Source organism: Nasonia vitripennis, chromosome 4, assembly GCF_009193385.2.
Source record: "Nasonia vitripennis strain AsymCx chromosome 4, Nvit_psr_1.1, whole genome shotgun sequence".
NCBI classification, from domain to species: Eukaryota; Metazoa; Arthropoda; class Insecta; order Hymenoptera; family Pteromalidae; genus Nasonia; species Nasonia vitripennis.
The window spans coordinates 6,005,830-6,029,596 of record NC_045760.1 but is presented as its reverse complement, the minus strand read 5'-3'; the positions used below and the strand labels follow the sequence as shown (position 1 = coordinate 6,029,596).

The 23,767-nt window shown below is 48.2% G+C and overlaps 1 long non-coding RNA gene across 1 annotated transcript; it reads right to left on the bottom strand.

The window, feature by feature from the left end:
* Nucleotides 1-1,403: 1,403 nt before the first annotated feature.
* Nucleotides 1,404-22,261, bottom strand: LOC107981078. The gene is made up of 2 exons (XR_004227480.2): nucleotides 22,181-22,261; nucleotides 1,404-4,110 (listed from the first exon to the last, which is right to left on the bottom strand). It is a non-coding gene; the product is annotated as an uncharacterized LOC107981078 (long non-coding RNA).
* Nucleotides 22,262-23,767: the final 1,506 nt, after the last annotated feature.

Here is a 23,767-nt window from a genome sequence, read left to right as displayed (position 1 = left end):
TGTTTTGTGTAATGTCTCTCGACACCGTTAGATCTGTCGCGCGAGAAATTGGGACTTGGATTGAGCGAGCTTACTGTATTCTTAAATTTTGAATCTGATGCGCGATGACTTTGAGATTTAGGCGCGTGTAGCGGTACAGGTATTTTGTGCTACTGACATTTTTCACGTCTTCTCACCTATGCTGTTATAATTATTCGTCTTATAATATAGCAATTATAGAAGATGTACTTCTAGTGTAACTTAACTATATAAGATGCTTTTATTTAATTGTTCGTTTTTTTTTGTTAAAATAATATAAAGTTCTATCCTTGAATTTTTTCTCGTTGTTCTATGACAAAAACTTTGCTCCTAACAGAAAAACAGCAAAGTTGCAGCAACTCTAGCGTTCCAACACCCGGTATAACGCGCTTTCGACCGCAAATAAACGAAATAAAACATAAACCATCAATTTAGAAAATTAGATAGCCGTATGAAATTTCAAAAACCGTAAGTTCTAACGATGCCCAGCGACCGCATCCCAAAAGCCGAGAAAGAGAGCCCACGTACTGAGCGGCGCAACGGAAGCGTTTCGTGGGACCGTCGGGAGCCGTCGCGTTGCGCCAAGGCCATAAATTGCTCCAGTTTCGAGAGAGAGAGAGAGAGAGAGAGAGAGAGAGAAAATTCGACCTCCCAAATAGATACCACGTGTGTCGTCCTAGACGATACGTGCACGAAGGCATGCAAATTTTCGAGTGCCCCGCGCTTTCCTAACGAAGAAAGCAGAGCAGGAAATCGGAGAAATGCAGCAGCCACGTCCCTAGTCTTCGGTTACAAAAACCACTCGGCGCTGGCCATGTGGAAAGTTCTGAAAGGAAATTTTTACTATCTCCTTATGCTTTCTCCTCGGGATGCGATTTCCTTCCGAGTCCGTCGCAGGCCTCGTGAAATCCTGGGCAGCAGATGATTCTAAGGCTACTGTCTGCCTGACCACTGCTGATGTGTCTCGCGTGACCTTTATTTTATTTCGTGAAGCTAATGAACACGTCGACGCGCGCGTGATGATTAATAACCGATATGAAAGTAAAGTCCAATAAGTATTTTTCATTATCATCGAAGAAACAATTCATAGAACTAGGACGAGCCATTAAGTTCATGCGTCTCGCTGCTCATCCTTGTAATTTGAAGCGTGATTGATGATTTCTTGATGATTTCCAACACTAAAACTATGGCTGCCTATCTTCGAGATGTCTTTATTAAGCGGTATAGAAAACTATGCGAGCCATTAAAACACATACATATACAGAGTTATCATCGCCAACTGAATCGTTTTTTTTTTTATAAGAGATAAGGGATTTGTATTTTCGGCTCTGGAAGGCTTCATAATTTATTACAAAATTGAAGTTTTGAAAAAAAGAGACGATAACTTTCCAACTTTATTCAAAAATATTTATATTATACCACAGAGTCTCGTACTCCACGAGTACACTACATAAATCACATAAAAAATCACAATTTCAAGTACAACGAAAACAATCAAATTTTTGAAGCACACAGCCAAAAAAGAGCAAAGCTCCAATTACCAGGGCAGAAACAGTTTAATCGCTCGCCGTGTGTGCTCTGCAGCCGCGCGCGCCGCTCAACGGAATTCTGAGCCGATGCCGACGGCACACGGATTTCGACATTACCGCCGCGCGTTCGCTTCTGCGGTGCTCGACGCAATTTACAAAATCACACTTTGATCGCGCTAAATTTACGACTCGTCATAAATCTCTACGCGCTATATCGATCGGCTGCTGCAGGTAGCGCTGCTGAAATTGAATGCTTGGTCGTCGCTTGTAATGAGCAAAAATATATCGGTTATATTCATCGAATTTCATTATTATTACACGGAACTTTAAGGATATCACATAGTATTTTTATAGACTCGTTGCTTACTCGTAATTCGAGTCAAATTCGAACAGCACCTTCCGCACTCTCCTCGCATCGATTCCTCCCTTTCAATTTGAATTTTAATTAAAATTTATATCACTCGTCGTTAGCAGCTGCCACGCGAAATATTACTCTCACGACTGTCGTGCTCCACATCCTACACACGAACGACAGATATAAAAAAACAGCACATCAACATTACGCGCATTTTAACTTCAGCTGCGAATTTGACATCTTAATTAAGAAACGCGTAAAAAGGCGATAACGATCGGCTCTTTCTCTCTCGCTTCTTCGTGCGCACTACGCACACCAATATATTTTCAGCGGAAAGCTGCCGTACGCACGAAAATACCGCGCGTAAGCATATAAGTACATCTCGCGGCGGGTTCTCCGCTTCGCCGGAAATTCGCAAGTGCATAAACCGCCACAGAGCAGCGGCGAATTAAAGGGCGCTACTCGCGGGCAGCGCGTGCTCACCGGCTATAATAACAGTCCGATTAACAAGAAAAGGGCGAGAAAGTTGCGAGCGAGCGAGATAATGCAATTAAAGGACGCGCCGCGCGCGATCGACAGGGCCAGCTTATATTCCGTGCATAATCACTCTATACAGACTTCTTCTTCTACCGGGCATAAACGCGCGCACGGCTTTCTTAATGAACACGCCATAAATCTGGGCCTGCAATCAGTTTTGCCGTGCGCAGCGTCGCGCGCTCACTCGATGCGTAAGGAGATAACATAATTTGAGCTCTGCATGAGTGTGTGTGTGTGTGTGTAGCTGTGCGCGCAACGTATAATACGGCTCCTTCCTGTCGATCCGTGAATTTCGCAGAGCAGCTCGAGCGTTTATTTGCATATTGATCGACTTATCGAGAGAATAAGAGAGAGGGAAGAGGGAAACGAGCTTCGCGTGTCGGCGGCTCTCGATGCAATAGAGAGAGCCCTACACTCGGAAATTTCTTCTTATGGCTTTTATAACGCGACGCTGGAAGCGCGAGTATATAGCCTGCGCGAGCGCGGATTCCTGTTATTATTTAATATGGCTTTCGCACTCGGGGCTTATTAGCTACACACCGCTCGACTTGTGCAATTTACTCGCTGCGAGCAGCTATATAGCGCGGGGCTGCTTATTTTTGACAGTTTTGCAGTCGCTGCAGCGCCGGTGCATGGCTAACTGGCCGGAAAGTTATGGTACGCACGCCTGCGTCGAGCGGGAAGTATTTTATTTAATTTTTTGAGTGTACCTTGTGGAATTCGTTCGTAATTATTGTTATCTACTCGCGACCGCGGCAGCTGTTCTTTGGAAAGTGCTTTATAAAATTGTAATGATAACGTACGCTTATGCAAATCGCGGGAGAAAAGTTTAACGTTCTTCTTGTGTTCTCTCTGTAACCGATTGCAGCTGTGCGAAGACTGTGGTCTCGGAACGAGTAAAAAAATGATTCGCACAGTTTCTAACATTAGTACAGTTCTGAAATCCGATTAAAAGCGATCCATTACGCGTGAAGCACAGTTTCGTAAGATCCATAGATTAATTGTACGGAATTTTTAGCATTTCACGATAAAATCTCCACGAACTTCACGCGAGAGAGAAAGAGAGAAAAAAAAGGGAAACGAGAAGAATTTGAGAAACCTTCCACGCGCCGATTTTTCAGTGTCTTAACAAGCTTTCGTAACACGGTTTTTCATCCGAATCAATACGCCTTCCTACTCCTTTTTCCCTCGCTCGTTTAAAAACCTCCAGCACACATGTACGAACACACACACACATACAAGCTCGCATTGGAGAACACGGCTCGCTCGCACGGGCTCATAAATCGCCTCGCGCCTTGACAATATACTAATCGTGCAGCGAGCGGCGGCCGCGACTCGCGCGGTTAATACAGTTCCTTTAAGCAGCTGCATAGCAGCTCTCTCTCTCGTACCTCATCTCGTAGGTGTTCATCTCGCGCTCTTGGCTTTCGAATCTTTTTTTTTTCATTCGTTTGGTGCCATTAATCAGCCTTCGGCAAGGATGAGAGTCCGTTGTCGTGTGTAGCTCGCTCGCGAGTCCGACAGATTTTTCCCGAGGCTTCGCGAGAGAGGAGACTCGAGTATTTACTCGTTAGTATCTTGCCCCCCCCCCCCCACGCGTCGGCTTTAATTTCGTCCGGATTACGCCGGACGACGAAGCTGTGTTGCTGGATAGAGAGACGGGACGAAATTCTGAAACAGAAATGAACAGTTCTTAGTATATGGTTTAAGCTTTATGACGTGTTTAGTGGTTTACAGAAAATGCCGGCTCGGTACACAATAATTCGGTTCAGCCGCGATAAATCATGGCGCACTATGCGTTGTATACCCGAGGAAAGATCTTGTTACGAGTTTTGAATGCGCCTGTTCAGGGTTAATACAATGGATTCTCTGTGTGGAACTCTAACTCCGTTTATCGAAAAGAAACCACTCTTAAAATTTGCCGTCGACTCGAGGGTGTTTGTTAAACATATAATTTTCAAAAAATTCTAACAGTAAAATAAAATTCCAAACGCGTCGCATCGAAAGCACGTTAAACTGTGCTCCCTTATTATTCAAGCTGTCTATCCCGGATCGATCGTTTCCCTCTCGCAAACACACAGCCCCGCCGCAGCTCACGCATGCACGGCACGTCAAACATCACGCTTGCTCGGCAACAGCAGCAGCCGCGTTTCTTTAAGAAATTCCAAGCGGAAAAACATCAGTCGGGGCATTCTTCATCCGTCGCAGCAGCAGCGAGAGATTTGATTCGAGGCGACACGCGGCGGGGCAACGGAGAGAAAAATACACACGGGCTGCAGCGACATGGGGGATGTGCCTCGGTGTATACGGCAATATCCATGGACGCTCGCACGCATACACACACACACACACACGTATACGAAGGGACGGGAAGGAGAGAGAGCGGGAGAAGGGGGAGAGCCGAGGCCGGAGAGACGGACGATCAATCAAGCCGGGCAGCGCTGCCATGCTTCCACGGACCTCATATCAGCTCCGGCGCAGAGTAAACATTTTTTACTTTGCCACGTTATTAATATTAGTTGCTCTCGCTCTTTTCTCCTTTTTTCCTTCTCCCTCGCGCAGCTCTAGTCCCTCTGTTTTTCTTTTCGTTGCTCTTGTTTTCCCCGCGCTGTATGCTGCTGCGCAGCCCTCTGTGTCTTTTTCCTCGTCGCCGGGAGCCGCCCGCGCGCGAATTTTTTGCGCGTTGTTTTTTTTAAGCGCAGAGGACCTTTTAACGCGATTTCGGTAGCGGTAGGGGCGAAGAGAGACGTTTGCGGAGGAGAGACCGTTGGAGTAATGCAAAGCGCTCGGGCGATTGTTAAGCGGGAGATTATCGCACTCGTGAATAGAGACTTCTGTCGAAAAGCCGAGCTCATCGGCATGCAAAATTATGCGCGGAAATCAGCTTGCAAAATCAATACTGAGTAGCGCCATCCATCATCATCGTCCGCGAGACGTCCTAATAGCCCGTTTTCCCTCTCTCTTACTCGTAATAGGCTTGATCTTTCCGCGCGCAATTCTAAGCAACTGGTCGCGGCCTCAGAGCGAGAATTAGCGATTAATCTCCGACGGGTTCGAGCTAAAAGGTCGAAGAATCTCGAAAAGAAGACCGGCCGACGAAGGAGAAAACGAGAGGGAGACGCAAACGTGCAGTTACACTGCAGACAGAGCCGGGCATTATGCAAACGACGCAACAATTAGAGCGTGTGCTTGCTGCTGCTGCTGCTGCTACTCGACGGTTGATATAATTCGCTGCTCTCGACGAGAGAGTATAGTCGGTGTAATGGCGAGATTCGCGCGCTGCATATATTCAAGCTACTCACGCACGCCCAGATCGCATGTAAATCGGGTTTGAGAGAGGGACGAGTATAAGCACTTCATCGCGCTCGCGCAAGCGGATAAATATTTGAGATGCGCGCGACGCCGGCGTGTGAGAGCCTCGGAGGTAAACGGCCTAAAATTGAAGGATGTCTGACCATCGCTGTAACTTTTCTTTTGCGCGCGTACATGAGGGGTGATTAGTTATTCATGTAATCGATGAAGACATTTGTCAGTCTATTTTTGAATAGCTCTCGCGTGTATAATAGTTAGGAAGTTGCGAAGAGCGAGAAGCTATAAAATTCGGCCATTATTCCTAAGCGCACGAAGTAGAAGTATGGTAAAACGGCGGTGTAAAAAGTCCCGATTCATCGGCGCAGAAGACGTATCGACTGGCAGTTCTGTTAAACAATGCTCATAATCGTTAAATTGATCACTCCGACAACTGTAGCTATCAGCCGAAGCACCGCTCCGAAGCACATCCCATCAACAACTCTGCGCGCAGCCGAGTAGACGGAACCGACGACTATACACACCAGAGCTATCCTTCTCATTTTCCACTTATTTTTGATTTCAGCCAATCTCTCGCGATCTCCTCTCTCGGGGGACAGCGGCGGTCGCGTCTTCGGAAAACAGCTCAATCCGCAGCGGACGTCGCGCGTATGCGATAATCACCTCATCCTCGAATTTCGGCCGGTCCGAGTCGTACTCCTGGGAGAGCCACACACACACTGCTCACGCACGAGGTCCCTCGCTATTTATTTTCCAGGATTTCAGAGTCCGAGGACATTAATCTCACGTCGTCGCACGCGCAAAATTCCGTCTTCCGCAAGTTGGCCTCTACGTACGGGGAAAATCGGCGCAGAGAGCTTAGTCGCGACGGCCTCTCTCTCTCTCTCTCTCTCTCTGACATATGGAGAGAAAGAGAGGGAGAGAGAGTTGCGGATGTACGGTAGCGATGACGCTCTTTCTTCTCGGGCTGGCGGCAGGCTACCGTAAACAAAGAAACTGCCGCGAAAATGTCGCTTTATCAAGCGGGCACGCGACGCAAGTTTCTTCTTGCTTGATTTATGGACGAGTATAGTCTTCTTCTGGCGCGGCGGCAAGGGAAGCAGTGCGCGCCGCGCCGGCAGAGAGAGAGAGAGAGAGAGAGAGAGAGAGAGAGAGAGAGAGAGAGAGAGAGAGAGAGAGGAGATTCGCCCGCGACGTTGGGCTATATAATCGGCTGCAAATAGAATATACCGCCTATTGTGGCCGCTGGCGCCATGTAGGAGCAGCTCTTTTTTTGTCGTATCATTTTTGCAATCCATTAAACTTTAATCAACGCGCTGCGCGTATACACTCTCGCAGCTGAAATTCCAAGGCGATAATTCCTAAAATTAGATCTCGCGCTGAGCGCAGTCGAGAGCGGTTGCGCATTTTACTAGGAAAACGCGCGCGCGCACAATGGTCTTATAAATGGCAACATCGGGACTGCCAGATGAGAGAAGCAACAAAGCTGCGCCTTGGAGTCGACATAAGCTGGAAGGTCTTGTCGCACGCGGACATGCGCCCACTCCCTCGATCGAGAGCGGGAATCTCGTTAATTAAAGCAAAGCAAGACGTCAAAAACGCTACTTTTCGAGCCACCCCTTAATCGGTGTCCGGCCGCAGCGCAACCCTTTTCTCATTGTTTGCCCGCGATTATTATGCGAGAAGAGCGATGGCGGCCCGGCTGCGATGATGAAACGAGCGCGGTCGCTTGACATTCTAATCAACCTTGTTGATTTTTCATCCGGAGGAGTGCTTTATTGCTGTCGTGGGAGAGACGAGTTGATCTCGTTCTTATTGGCTTCTAATTAATGCAAGCCTGTATCGTGAGCAGGTTTGAAGCGTATTTTTCGTGCGAAATTTTTGTTTATCTTCAAAACGAGCGCTTCGCCTCAGGCTCTTCTTTGAAACTTCGTTATAGTCCGCCGACTTTGAGCTCTTATCCCTCGAATCTTCGATTATCGCCTCAGTTATACGAGTCCGAGATTCCTGAAATTCCAAGCTGCATCGATAATTCCGGCATTCCACAGCCTTGTGCGAATGAAAGAAACGACACACGCGTCGTATGACGTATCGACCGTAGCGAAGACAAATACTCGCGGAAGAGGCGTCTCGAGCCTATGAAATAAAGATCAGCTCAATACATATACAGAGGGTGAGGCCGAGCCCCGCGGAGACTACGACTACTACAAGCGCCTCGATATTATTACTATGTAAATCAGCTCTAGCTTCAGCCCGACGCCTACGGTGACAGCCCCCGGGTGAGAGCGGCGTCGGATGGATGTGCCTCGGCAGCTCTTATTAGATATTCCTCCTTCGAGCGAAGCGCGCCCCACAGCCCTGTGCGCTATATAAAAAAGAGAGCTAGTTTTAGCCGCCTCGAGCTCTGGTGCATCGCGCGTTTTGCTAGCTTGATGAGTTTACCCGTAGTGTTCGAATTATTAAAATTTTCCAAAGAAGAAGACGAATCCATTCGTCGGTCAATGTAATACCGCGGAGGAATCCGCATCGAATCACGCCGCCGTGACAAGCCTCCGTAATTTCCCGCAATAATCGCCGAAAATTCCCTTCTCTCTTCTCTCATCGTGTCACTCCTTATACACGCATACACGTACACACTCCGAGAGCCAAAGCAATTCCGGGGGCTCAGGGGGCCGCCGCGGCGCCCTATACTGCAGCGCGACGTCTTTCGCAGCGCAGCAAGAACAAAGAGGGTGGAATATCCCACTCTTCTCTTTCGTTCGGGGGCAGCAGCAGCAGCGGCGGCGGAGTGACTGCCGACATTAGTCCACTGACACCATTGACACTTTTATTAATGACGGCCTCGGGAAACTCCCCCTACGCGCGGATTCGCTCTGCTCGCTGGGATTCGCTACTCTCGCGCCGAGGCGACCTTTTTTTCGGACATCATTGTGCTCTCTCTCTCTCTCGCTGTCTGCGCGGGAAAAACATCGGGGACCTATATAGCGCTCGTCTTTTTCCTACTTGCAGCAGCAGCCGCCATCGTCCGCTGGCTCTCTGTACAGTATTGCTTTTTCCGGGTTTCACGGTTCTTCGTCTCTGTCGCTGATGTCGATAGTGGCCGTCGCTACGTTTCCGAGGCGCATCTGCGCCCCCTCTTTTCTCATTTTGATCGCGGCTGCGAAAAGAAAGAATGTTACACTTTAATTCTCATCACGGAAAGCGCGTGGGGGTCGCTCTCGGCTTGTTTGCGAAAAGATCGAACGAACAGACGCCACCGCGTGGAGGATGAGCCTCGCTCTGACAAATGCGCCGAAAATGTAAATGATTAAGGCATTTTCGAGAGAGAGAGAGAGAGAGAGAGAGAGAGAGAGAGAGAGAGAGAGCTTATCAAGCCGCGGCATCGATAAAATAAAAACTCACTTCGTGACAAATCGATGATACTTTTACAAAGCCCGAGCACGGAGATTCGGGCTCCCGATAATTCCTCGAAAGAAGTTCTACGAGTCCCGCATCACGTTCGACGGATATCTCGAGGCTTTGCGTGAGGGGTCGGGATAAGCGAGCCTTTCGAAGGAAAAATCAAGCTTTGTCATTACACGCGACGCTGTTTCTTATTTCTCAACGATTCTAATGGATCGCACTGCGGCGTAATTAAACGAAAGACAGCGCGAAACTAATCGCCGGCAATCAGCCGTTGAAAAAAGCATCCTCCCATATTCCAGCAGGTGACAGAACAAGCTTGTTTCTAATCAAAGAGCCGTTATACACTGCAGAGAAAAGCCGTCGCAGTAACAAATGCTCGAAAGCGCGTTCTATCAATACTAGCCGATATTTCATTAATCCACACAGACAGGCGCGTAGGAGATCGTTTGTTCCCTCGGATCAGCCGATCGGTCACTCGCCTCTCCGAAAATAGCTCCATACGCGAACAACAAAGAATAGAAAAACATTCACGAGAGCTCGCACAAATCATTTTCCCTGTCTCTCGCCTATTATCCTCGCGCGCACATATAACGAAGCCGAAGCCGAGCGATCATTAAAGAAAGCTTTTCGCCCGGAGCTTTCATTCCGCGCACTGTCGTCGTTCGACATTGAGGAAGGTCGCAGAAGCCAGGAGGCAATATCTGCGTAACAAGCAATATATATACAAGCCAGGAGATCGTCGGCTCGTTTGTAATGACGACGTTTTGATCAGCAGAACGTGCGCGGGATTTCTGTGTATAGCTCGTGTGGTCTTTCTAGGCGCGCCTTGTACAGAGAGAGAGAGAGAGAGAGAGAGAGAGAGAGAGAGAGAGAGAGAGAGAGAGAGAGAGAGAGAGAGAGAGAAAAGAGAGGAAAAAGAGGCGCAGGAGAGCGAAGCGCCCGCGGGGCTTATCCGTGGATTTGTGGCCATCGCCCGTATCGTGCGCCGCCTACTTATGAGACTTATCTCGTCGCGAGCGCGCGAGAGAGCCTTTCACATCCGACTCATGAGCGTCCAATCCGAAGGAGGATCGAGACTCGCTCGCTCTGTCCGGCCGCGGGAGGAGGCGAGCTGCAGGTGAGCCTGTGTGGATGCCCGTATGCGGCGGCGTTCGAGAGAGTAAATTTGCTTCGCGGAAAGTGTTATGCGCGCAGATGCGCGATTACGTGCGGCAGACGTGGTGCTTTCTTTCATTCCATTTTGTGTGATGCAAGAAGTCGAGATTTGATTTTCATGGGATTTATTCGCAACGAAAGCTTGTAGATCTCCTTATTCACCTCGACTCATTAACGGATCTCCTCGTCCGTTTCTTTTTCTTCGAGCGCGTTATGCCTCCGTGATCCTCCTGAGAGAGAGAGAGAGAGAGAGAGAGAGAGAGAGAGAGAGAGAGAGAGAGAGAGCGCGATCGGTATTTATACGCTGCTCCGGAATTTACGTAACACCGTTTGTCGGCGAAGAATTAGGAAGTGCTATTACTATCGGCGATAACGCGCTGGGAGAGGGATAAAATTTATGAAAGCGCGGACAATGAGCGCAGATACAACGAAAGTCGCCGCGGGCCGCGCAACTCAGCTGATCGAAGATTAATGCGGCGTTGCGGAGTACCGTTATACGAGCTTAATAGCGGTACGATCATTTTTTAATTCGGATCGCGCGGCTGAATTCAATCTTTGAATACACACCTTTTCGAAAACGACACCACCGTCGCGTATAGGATAACATCATACAATAATGAATATTTCAAAAGCATGAAAACGCCATATTCCTTCGGAACTTTCCGCACCGAGGTCTAGCCGGATGAAGAATCCGGAGACTCTGCTCCTCTCGGGGGTGGCGAGCGAGAGGGAAAGAAAAAGCCGGCAGAGACGAGCTTCTCCTTCAGAGTTCGCACGCGCGGGCGAGGGGAGGGCTCTGAGTTTTTCTCGTTCCCAGCTTCCGTCTCCCGGGACGCGAGTGAGCGAGCAAGCGAGAGAGAGAGAGAGAGAGAGAGAGAGAGAGAGAGAAAGAGATCTTTTTGCTCTCCGACGGCGGAGGATCAGACGTCCCACTTTATCTTCTCTCTCTCTCTCTCTCTCTCTCTCTCTCTCTCTCTCTCTCTACCGGGTCCCCTCCTCCCGAGCTCGATCACGTATAGGAGGAGCCCCTGCACCGGAGTGACGCGTCGTGGAGGAGCCATTTGTCATCCATCAGCTCTCTCTCTCTCTCTCTCTCTCGCCCTGTGCTCTCTGGCAGATACTGTGCACCGAGCGCGACCTCTGCACCTCTCTTATCTGTCTCTTCCTCTTCTTCTTCTTTGAGAATATTCCTCGCTTTTGTGCGAACGCGCGGCTTCCGAGACGGGGGAGTCGACTATCACGATCCACTCATAATTTCCCCGCGTGAATTTCTTTTCCGCTTTGCGATTATTATGTTTTGCCCGGGCTCTTCCCGAGGAATTTTCAAATTGCGTTCTCCTCCCTCCCTACGACATACCGGTTTTAATACTCAATTTTCTTGTACAATGTTTAAGCAAAGGAACCATGCATCATCGTCCTATTACCACACCGCCGGCGACACGGCAGAAGCGAAAATATTTTCGGTTTCTTCGAATCTACCGGTAAACAATGACCCCGGCCCACTCGAGAGAGAACAGGCGTCACATTCATCCACCGAACTCCTCTCCTTTAGCCAAAGTCGATTTTTCATCCGGCTAATCACACGCGCTCGCGCGCGCGCGCGAGAGAGAGAGAGAGAGAGAGAGAGAGAGAGAGAGAGAGAGAGAAAAACAGCACACTGCATATACCCGCACACAACGATTTTGCCGTTCGTTAAGAAGCAGCGCGAGCGAAAGATCGATGGCCGAGGCGCGCGAGGGTCTCCATCATGAGCGACACGTCAGCCGTTGCTCCGAGAATTCGACTTGATTGCGGGCCACATATTACACACGCCGAGCCACCCGCTACGTCCATCAAGCATCAGCAGGAGAGTCGTCGCATGCCAACAAAGCGCGATGCGTGCACTGCTCGTTATTTAGACGCGTGAGCGCCTTGGCCATAATCGATCTTGCACGCGCGACGCGAGACATCACGCGGCGTTTTTCCGCAGCGGCGTCGCTTGAAAAATCGAGGAGTGCTGGATTTATTGGGATTCCTTCGAGATTGATTTTTCCATTGATGCAGTTGCGAAATTATATATATATATATATATATATATATATATATATATATATATATATATATATATATATCCATTTATATGAAACTAGCCGCGGACTACGCTTCGATATACAAACCAGAGGCTTTTTATCTCTAGCGCTAGCTCGGGTCTGTGTAATGGTAAAAATAAATACCGCGACTTCCTGTGTAAAATATCGCGCTTATCAATTGCGCACACCACTCCCTCGTCTTTTTATTGTATCATACACGTATCTCGACTACTACAGCGCGCGACCGTTAATAGATTCGATATACGATGTCAATTACGGCTTTTTCACAGCCACGAGAGAGATAAATAACACGGCCGTGCGGCTAGCCGCGCACAATCAACTGCGCAGCTTTCGTTTACGCCTCATCGTACTCTCTTCGCGCGATTATAATTGCGCCGTGTATGAGAAAGCCAGAAGGAGGAGGAGAGAGACGATCGGAGCTCGCGATGGCTTTAACCTACTCATTTTCGCCGCCCGTATAAACTATTCATTTATACGGTCCTGTAATTTGCCGTCGCTGGATCATTATCTCGCGCTTTTGGACCCGGTATACACACACCTACACACTCTTTAACCTCGCGCGAAAAACGTGTTTCGAGCGAGAGGGCCATTTTTTTCGCGTGTTCTTTTTGCGCAGAGAGAGAGAGAGAGAGAGAGAGAGAGAGAGAGAGAGAGAAGGTGATTGACTCGCCGATTGGATTGCTTCTCTGGAAGCAAAGCCAGCAGCTGAAACGTTTTAATTTAACAGTTCATTTGTGCGGATCGGCGCACTATTACGCGGTAACGAGCTGTTCGCTTCGCCGAATGCCCTTCTAACTCGCGCGCGATAATGCTCGCCGTGTAAATTACTGTATAAGGAGCGGGTAATTTATGCAAATAAGTGAATAAAATTTAATTAGCTGGGCTCTCGATTTATACGTGCAAGGCTGTTTTAGATCCTCGTACACGAGGTTTTTTCAGTGGGGGAAACGTCAGATCTCATCGTGGTTACGGGGTGTGTATGAATATTTATTAAAAACGAGTAGCCCTCGTCTTAATATCAAATTAACGCTAATAACTTTATTAACAATAGATCGCAAAACTCGCTCGCGCAGAAAAATACCGCACAGGCGAAGGAAGAGCGTACCACAAAAATGGCCGCATCAAATTACTGTCCCATAGGCGTCGTTTTCGATTCTCCGCCGGTGCAGCGCGCTTCGCAGACCGCCATAGGCTCTCACTTAGCTTATTAACGAAATTGCGCGCGAGCGCACGTAATAACTCGCGAGAAAGAGCGCGCAAGCGTACAATTTCGCAAGCATCTGCATAATACGAGCTGCTCTTTTTATTAAGCCTTTGCTTCGTATCCCGAAAGAGCGGTGAGCTCGCTTTTATGTATAAACACGAGAGACGCGATCGCGCGCCTGCTTTTCGACTCGAAATTATACACGCCGTCTAATGTCTTAACTGAGAGCGTTTTCGGAATCATTATCATAATTTCGGTACTTGCAGCGCGCGCGGAGAGAGAGAGAGAGAGAGAGAGAGAGAGAGAGAGAGAGAGAGAGAGAGAGAGAGAGAAGAGTTCGGCGCAATCATCTTTCTGGGTGGCGAATCATTGCGGCTTTTCATCGCGCGGAATTGAGATGTCGAGCGAGGGAACGAGAGGAGAGTTTACGAATGTAAATATAAAAGGAACAACAATAACGCTTTTTGCGAGCGCGCACATCCTTCGACTGAAATTAATAACGTTACATAAGTCTTGATTATCTTGTACCGAAACTTTTTTTGTATCGTCCGACAATTAATGGTGCGCAAAAAATCTAAGTCACCTATCTTCGAATCCCTCGGCGGCGAAACGAGTTTTTTTCTTTATCCTCAGCTCTCGACGTTCTGTTATGACATATACGGAACGAAGGGTCCGGAGAAAGATCCACGAGATAAACTTTACATAATTTAAATAATACAAATGACTCTATGCGCAGCGACTATCCTCGCTGCGAAAAAAAAAAGAAACACGACATCGCGATAGCGAATTTATTCCTCATTATCATGTAAATCTTAATAAAACAATCCATTACGCGCGCTTCTTTTCCTTTTCCGAAGCGATTTTACGATCCACCGCCGCGGATCGAAAGCTTTTTGCCAAATTCAATTTAATCTTGGCGCGTGGGTCGATCCTCGAAAACGAAAGGAAATTTCATTTACAGCAGCTCGAATAGCTCCGGCAAACAAATATATCGCCGGCAATCTCAGACGACGTCGGACGCGTCGTCCCATTCTCTCTCTCGTGCTATGCAAATCCTCTCCGTCGACGTCGTCCTCGTCCGACCCTCAGAGTCTCTCGTCCCTTGGCAAGTCTGGCAGGCAACATGATTAAACACAGAGCGCCGTTGTTCTCTCCGCGTCCCTCTGCCGCGCTTGGAAGTACCCCCCTCTGATACCCAGAATCAGCGACTATCTCGAAAGAGAGGGCAGCATTCAGCGATGCGCGGCTTTAATCACTAGCCGAAACCCACGTGGTCCTCTCTCTCTCTCTCTCTCTCTCCCTCTCTCTCTCTCTCTCTCTCTCTCTCTCTCGCTCTGCCGGCGCTTCCTTTATGCCATTCAATAATACGCCGCCACAACCAGCGCTCTCTCTCTCTTTCTGCCCCTAAATCTCTCATTCCGGCCCCGACAATTTATTAACTGCTTTGTTTTCGTTCCGCCGCCCCTGTGCGAGAGCGCGGAGGGAGAGCGAGTATTTCATTATGCGACGATTATCTTCGCGGCGTTGAAATTTTCGAAAGTCGCGCGCGCTTTTGTCGATACAGGATGCGTGGATTTGATTTATGCTCGGACGTGTGTGTTGTATACGAGTTTTTGCGATACTGGATATACACGGATTTTCTTGCTCGTGAATCGGAGCATAATTTATAATATCCAGTATATAGGTGGAAATAGTTTCGTTGCGCTTTTTGCTATTATACGATTAGCTTAACGATCGCTTAATCGCCGTCTCATCGGCGTAAATTATAATTATCAGCGAACCGGCCGATAGCGCGTACAACTCAATTTCGTACGCCTTTTGGCAAAAGACTCTTGCAATAATACAACGATTCGAAGCTTACAGCACACGCGGAATAGCAGTTCGCGTTATACGTGTTACGCGCTCAGCTCTCTCGCGCGGTGCGCCGCCGCGGTACATCCCCTTATAGCATCACGTTTACGTTTACGAGCAGCACCGCTGACGTTTACGAGCCACCGGCTGACGTACGAGCCACTTGCTGCTGCGTTTGCTTGCTTGCTTTCATTGCTCGCGCTCACGCTCTCTCCCACTCGCTCTTTCTACCGGCATTATACGCTGCTGCTACCCCCTGAGAGAGAGAGAGAGAGAGAGCCGCGAAATGCAACCTTGATTTTCGCCCATTTCCTTTCGACACTCGCCCTGCGGAATCTTTATCTTTCTGGCTCGGACGTTCGCGCATATCGGGCGTTCTGAACGAATTGAATTCTATATACATATACGTGTGTTCTTAGGTCCGATATGTTGTGTGATGTGCTTGCGGTTATGTATACCAGCGAGGACAGGGGAGTCTCGGTTGGAAAACAATGGAATATCGAAGGAAAAAAGTCAATAAACCGACACGACGCCGAGAGCTATACGCGGCTACTACCCTTGGCCCATAAAACATCGTAAACCACCGGGAGGTCTGTATAGTATCCACAAGTAACAAGTGAATGGAAAACTAATGGCGGGGAATTTCTTTATTGCCTCAGTTTTTGTGTCTACTGCGACCCTAATTTGCCTAATTATGCGCGACCGCTAAAAGAAGCTAATTAGCTTTTCACCATTGCTTATTTATCGCCGCGTTATTTATCAGCACCGGGCGATAGATCGCTCCGCGATTAACTCGTACGCGCAGCGAATGGAAAGTTATCCATCAATTTTTGCATCGAAGAGTATAGAACGCACGCCTTAAACTGAAATTCCCGAGATGAAAGCAGCCGACTCTATGGATTCTCGCTGCAGTGCGCGGTTTCCGTTCGAGCGATTTATGGCTCGGAGTCGCATTGTCTTAGACAGTCTCGGTGCGTGTGAAGTGACGTTACGCGAAACTGGGTCACAGCGGCAGCCCCCGGTTTTATAATGGGCCCTAACCTTGGGCCTCGCAATGTACTTCCACGGAACCCGCTTCTGTGCAACGGGAGGCGAAATTTATCGCCGGTAGCTCATGCCGACCGAAGAAGAAAGGAAAGCGTGCTTCTGTCTCTCGATATGCACTTTCCTTCGGCAGCTCAGACCCAACTTCTCGACGAATTGAAAGAGACTACGTACGGGTAATTTATTTTTAGCACCGCGTCGTGAGAGAGTGTAAAAATTAAACGACTCACTCATTGCTCTCGTCGCGCAGTTTTAATGAAGAGACGACAGGTATATCTCGCGTGACGAGGGGCCGCGTCTTCTTGGCTCAGATGATGAGCGCTATGCTAAGGGTTAATTACTCCCTCCGCGTGCGCCAGAAGAGTGAAGCTTGACGAACGCGTCATCATTCCCATCACGTCCGATGATTCGTCGTCGCAGCTCTCGCTCCCTTCGCATCAAGCGGCGCGACACCCTCCATTTTGTCGTTAGCTTCTGTGCGCGGGACGTGAGGACGGGTACAATGCCGTGACGGGCTACATCGCATACGTGCATTGTTTTTCTTTTCTCTCACGTAGCTCGGATATATTTTTCCTCTCGCTCTCTTCTTTTTTGTTAATTTGACAGACTTTTTTTTCATAATGCATATTATACGCGAAACTCATCCAAACTGCAGTTTCTCGTTCAACTTTGATATTTTCCGAAAAGATGGATCGAAATAGCTTCTAAATTTTGGCAATAACGCGCACAGTCCCGTCATCAAATATTCATTTCGAGCGAAATAAATCGAGAGCATCAGTCGAGCCTGCGAGGAAAATCCGAGACACGCCGTTTCAATATTTACAAGCTTACGTACTATACAGTGGCATCATCTTGGCTCTGCGGAAATAAAGCGAATCATCCCCCGCATGTAGACCGATAATCCCAAACGCTCATCGCACGCGTGTGCCGTGTATAATACAGAGTAAGAAAGAGAGTCGTCGAAATGACGCATCGAGGAGGGCTACAAATACACACGGACCCGATGAGATATCGCAGAATCGAGAGATGTTTTCTTTCGCGCAGCAATTTCCACCCCATCATCTGCTCCGTATCTATACACTCGCGCGAAAAAAAGAAGCAGCATCAGCAGGCTGACAAACCAAACAATGAGGGCGCTCCGGCGGCTGCGGTCGGTTTTATTTTTGAAAAATGGAAAAGCGCCGGAAGGGCGGACTTCCTCCCTCTCGCTGCCTCCCTCCCTCTCTCGAATTCTATCTCCCCTATATATATGCCTATATACACACGTTTCTCTCTCGTGCACGCGTTTATATATGTATATATATATATATATATATATATATATATACGTACGCGCGGCTGGATAGTGCTCTCATGATTCATTGCTGCCGCGATGGATGATCCATCTCTTCCCCCGTATATAGCGGCCAGACCAGAATCCAGCTATGGCGGACCGGTCCCGCCGCGGACCTGCTGCGCTATCTTCGTTCCTGCTGCTGCTGCTGGCTTTTACCTATACCAACGTGGATCTCTCTCACCTTTCTCATTCGTCTGTATACGTGTGCGAGTCGGATGGGTTTTTCGTTTTCTTTCGGCTGCGCGATGCTTAATCTACTTATTTTCTTGCCTGAGCCACTACTATATACGCTTTTTCCCATCATCCCGGCGAGAAGTGTGTGATGCCGTGTTATGATGTACGAGCTGGCGGTTAATGATTTTCAGAGCCGATGGTGAGATTTTTCCGAGGAAGACTGTTGAATTTCGAAATCGAATGAGCCATTGTCAATCACCAGCTCCTGGATCCACGAGAGGCTACACATACTGCCGATACCCACGCACATACCGAGGACTCGTCTTTATTTATTCTCTCTCCCGCACTGGACGTATTATTCCCGTGTCTTGTTATTTCCCGCTCTCGAAATTGCAGCAGCAGCAGCAGCAGTCGGGAGAGAGACGATGTTGCAGCGCAGCGCGCGATGTTGCATGTACCAGCGCGACCTGCCGTGCAACTTTTCATCCTCTTCCTTTTGCCGGTGCTGCTGCTGCTGCTGCTCCTTTTCTCCTGCTATCTCTCAAGTGTCGCTGTTTTAACAAGCGAAAAGAAGCAGCTGCTTCTCCTTCCTCTTGTCGAGTATTCGCTTCTCTCTCTCTCTTTCTCTCCTCTCGTTTGCTTTTACTTCTGTTTGCGCGTGAGTTTCCGCAAGAGGAACCGACTGTATAGTCGATAGCTAAACGCGCGAGCGCGGGATATTTCCCCGATGATTAATGCCGACCGCGCTTGCGGAGAGAGTAACGACGATAACCGGCAGTTAGTACGTACTTAGATCGGCAGTTACGCGAGCGCTACGTGCGCAGAGCGGCAGCCGCGACGGGCCGGGCTTTAATAGCTTCGAAGATGATGTTTGAGCGTCTGCTGTTACCTTCCACCGAGATTCTGGGTCCGCAAGCAGGATGAGAAATATTCGAAAAGCTTGCGTTATAAATTTATCATTTGTGCAGGGCTGCTTAAGTGATTTTGTACATTAATTACACCTGTATACACTCCTGTGTATAATCTCTCTCGAATCGCGAGAAATATCTCACGGCGCCGAGGAATATACTCAACGCGTCGATTGATACGCCCGGCGACGGACGACGAGGAGAAGGAAAAAAAGGCCGAATTCTCGCTATTTTCGGCGCTCGTCACACTAGCACAAGACTCATTTGTCCCTCGCGCTCGCGAGAGAGAGAGAGAAAGAGCCCAGGAAAATACGACGGGAATATTTCACTTTTCGTATATAACGCCGCGCGCGCAGGGCTCGACGACAGCGTCGTCGCGACGCCCGTTTCGTCGAAACACACGCACAGCGCGCCTTTATAAATGCGGGGACATTTTTTAAGCCCGGAAAAAACTCGCGCATGCGATGTATATCTGAAAGCCAGCGTCTGTGTGCGGGTCTATGATCGCGAAGGATTCGCTGCGATATGTGCTATGGAAAATGAAGAAAATCGCGGCTTTGAAGTAAAAAGCTTCGCCATATTATTCTATATTATTTCCTCGTCTTTTATTATTCCAACCTCTCATCATCGTCCTCTTTGTGCAGTGTGTCTTACGGCGCACCGCAAAAGAGGCGAGAGTCCTAAATTGAGTTATCCGAATGATTACAGCCTCGCGCAAAGTAAAAGCCTGGACGCGGCGATTATTCGCGCGTTTCGTCATTTTTATACTCGTGGACGCTTACACACATCCTGCGTGTATGCATCTCTCTCTCTCTCTCTCTCTCTCTCTCTCTCTCTCTCTCACTCTGAAAAAGCGTTGCACCTGCGTACGCGCGGACACTTATCGGCGCGAAACGACTGCATCACGATTTTGTTCTAATACTGGTGTTTATATGTAAAATACCGGAACGAGATAATTCGCAGATATCGCGCGATCGTAATCGATTGTAATAAAGTTTAAAGAGGATAAGGCTGCATGGAAATTTCCGAGAGCCTCTCGAATATCCGCGGAGCCGACCGAAGGGATGTGTATTGCCTTTAAGTGTAATAAGCGCGTGCTATCGCTTGAGCGATTTTTTTATTTCGTCGTCGTCATTGCGGCTGTCTTGAAGGCTCTTTAAGCTACATGGTTATTCTTCGTTCGCGAAGGATCATGAAAACGCTCGCTTGATAGAACCATCATTTCTCGCGGCCGGTGATGTGAGATGATTTTTTGCTCGCCCGGCTGCAAAAAGCCCGCGTAAAACTATAACAGTCGTGCTAGCCACGCTGTTCGATCATATGGCGCGAGGTAGGTTCTCTTCTCCGCTGCGGCGTTTTGCGCTTGATTTTTCTACTTCGCGTTCTATGCTTATTACGGCGCGAGAGCGGTTTGAGGAAAGAAAGGCTCTTTATATTACACCTGTGTGTTGTATGCATGGATAAAAAAGTTAGGGTTTTTATAGCTATATACTCGTGGAAAATATTCCGGTCGAGTAATGACCGTGCGGTTTTAATTGAAAAAACTCGAGCAAAAATACGCACAAGACATACACCTCGTTTGCTCGAGCGCCTATATATAAATGTTGCATCAGTTATCGGCGGTTCGATCGCTGAATATAAGCTACCACCCCACAGCTCTCGCGCCGTATCTTCTCCTCTACCAAGAGCGAACGGGTTTCTTTGGCGACGGCATTTTTACGAATTTATCTTATTTAATTGTAAAAAGAAAACAAACCCTAGTATGTATAGCAGAGAAAGGCGCTCGCGCGGAGGGTTAGTTACTTTTCAAAGCCGGACATCGCTCTGATGCAAAAGATAGAAAATAAATAATGGGAAACTCGTTAGAGCGTAGGACACAGAGCAAAGTGATTAATTTTCGAGTAGTTACACAGAGAGCGAAGTGTGTACGGCTGAAAGAGAAGCTGCTGCTGCTTCTAGCTCTCGAGTGAAGTGTGACAAAAATAGACGTTGCGCGCCGCGCCCGTACGCGTTTATTAATAGAAAACGTAGGCCGCTGGCAACGTCGTCCGTCGTTTTAACGAGCCACGACCGCTGAAATGTATCAATTTTTCAGGCGGATTCGACGAACGAAAGCGTTTTCCGCGACTATAGTGGGATGTAGGCGAGGAGACGCTCGGCTGCTGCGATCCGACGGCCGTCGGAGCGCGGCAGCCGCCATTTCGGAGCCGAGAGAGCGCTCGCTCCAGCATCCGTCGCTCCATGACGCGCTGAGGAGATTTGTTTCGTTGATTTTTTATATTCTTTATTGAACGATTCGAATGGAAGTGAGCTTAGAGTGATTCTGGGGCTGGGTACTTTTCGTAGGTGTGCGATGTGAATCTATCGATGATTGATTTTGAAAGAGAGATCGCATTGGGAAAGCGCGAGATTAACGAATTATTCACGTTTCTGGCCGATGAATAAATTGTCCTCGAAGTGAAATTACTTCGAGTGGCTTAGAGCGAAATGCGGGCAAAATTCGGACGATTAAAACGCGTCAAGCCGGTTAATCAAAATTACAGTCTATTCATGCTCGCTATGTGAAAATATGAGCTGTATTAATTTTCCTATATATCTCGATTCAGTTCTTGCGCCGATACTAGCTGCATATTTCGGCCTCTTATGTGCGTTTGCTCTTTGGAAATTATGACGAGCATCGATCACTCGGCTCGTTTTTATGGATACTGCAATCATAACGCCACTTTCTTTAAGTACTCGCTACTACTGTTTCCTTCCCACAGTTCGTAATTGCACTCGCCGACTTGAAAATTTGCTTTTATTGAATACGTGATTTTCGTTGCGAGTAACTCTTAATTTTTCAAAATTTGTTCATCCTGCACCTACGCGAAATTTAGGTAATTTTTGTTGACGACTTCATCCCATCGCCACACGTTTATCGCAATTATTGCTCGATACAATACATCGGACATCCCGTAACTAACCTGCAGCATGCAACAAAGGGAGTAATTTGATTTATGCCTCTATGCGGCAATAAATTTGAAAGAGCTTACGAAATAACTGGCTTACGATTCGCTATAATTTTATTTCAACGACGAAATCATTTCACGCATCGATATTTATCACTAGAATTTTGACACATGAAAACCCGCTATCGAAGACCGTCGAGTAGCCCTCACTCGTCACATGCGCACTTGAAACTTCCAAGACTCGTATCTAAGCACTTGAACATGACGCCTCGACCCATCACCGCCAAGCCCTTATCACACTCAAAACGCCGTCCTACCATATATGCCAGCCAATCTTCTCAAAATTCCCAACAGCTCGGAGATGAAGATCCATTCGCGAAGCCACTGCACTTGCAACTGAGTCAGGTATCTCGGCTACCGAGTCGTCGAACCCCCTTGCGAGGAAGTGAGGAAACCAGAGCGTCCTTGAATCTCGCAATTTGCGTATACGCACAGCGAAGAAGACGCGTTGTGTCCGGCAAGCCTTTGAACGGGGAGCTGCCCTTTCGGCCGTAAATCAGAGCGAGCTCGCAAGGGGTATACGGGCAGAAAGAGAGCATCTCTCTCGCGTTGCGAATTTCAAGGCCTAAAGCGCGCAGGTATAGAGAGAGAGAGAGACCGCGGCTCGTTTCGCATGCAAAGTGCTTGCCGGCCGATTTTCCGAGAGCGCCGCGTATTCTTTTGCACAAACCGACGCAACCCTTATAATGGCCCGAGGAAATTCGACCGGGTTAAACGGCCGACTGTATGCGAAGGTCAGCCGCGTTTGTGCTACAGTTTTGCGGCAAAGGCCGTATACACAGACGTACGCATATAGCCGCACGCTCGTCGGCTCTCGGGCTGTAATTGATGAAAAGCCGATCGGGTTTGCGGATGTGGTCGCTCGCGGGCATTGTGCTCGCGAGAGAGAACGTGTGAGGTCGCCCGTGAAGTTTCAAATTGCCTCGAAGGATGCGTTCGTGATGCGGTTTTTCTCTGCGGAGTTTCACGCGTATATACACGCCGCGAGCGAACGCAGGGCATTGTTGCATCGTCGGCGAAGCGTCGGTCGTGCCGCACAGCATTTTCCAGAGAGACGTGTCCGGTCTAATGGATCGTGGCGAGTTTCTTTTCTGCGCGCGGCCGTGTGCGTAGGATATACTCCTCGAAATGCATTTATCTCGCTTAGATCCGCGCGTATTATACTGCGTGTGGCGGTTGAGAATTTTTATTAACGCTATATTCTGCTTCGAGGAGCGTTTAGTTGCGGTGCTAATGGGAAGAGTGTATAACGAAATTATTCGTTATTTCGGGAGAGGGATAGATGCGATAATTTATATCGTTTTCTCGTTTCGCAGGCCCGAGTCTTGGGGACAGACGTCTGCTTGGTGACCTACACTTCAACAAATGGCGCAATGCAAGAAGCGGAAAATTAGTCTACGAGTTTGGCAGGAACGACTTATCGGCATTGGAGCCTCGCCACGATGCGGAGGCAGATAAACAAGAGTTAACTAGAAACGAGAATTCGCAATTAGTGGATGGTCCGATTTTTACGCACTCGTCCCTAATTTCCACGAGTGTATTTATAAACAGTGTGTATGCACAAAAAGCGCGCAAGCGATTACTGTAATTAGGTAAAAAGTGGAGTCGCATTTTTCACTTCCGCTTATACAAATGCCTCGCATCTCTTGTACGCGTAAATATACATAAAAAGCAATGCAGCAGCTATATGCCAATTAAAATATCGTCACAAAGCGCGGCAATGACGTTTTGCAATGAGCATAATATATTTCTGGCGTTTTACAAGCGGAACAGACAGAAGCTCTCGCTGCAGTATCGTGGCACACGAGAGAGTGTATATAGAAGACAGAGAGCAGTATAAGCAG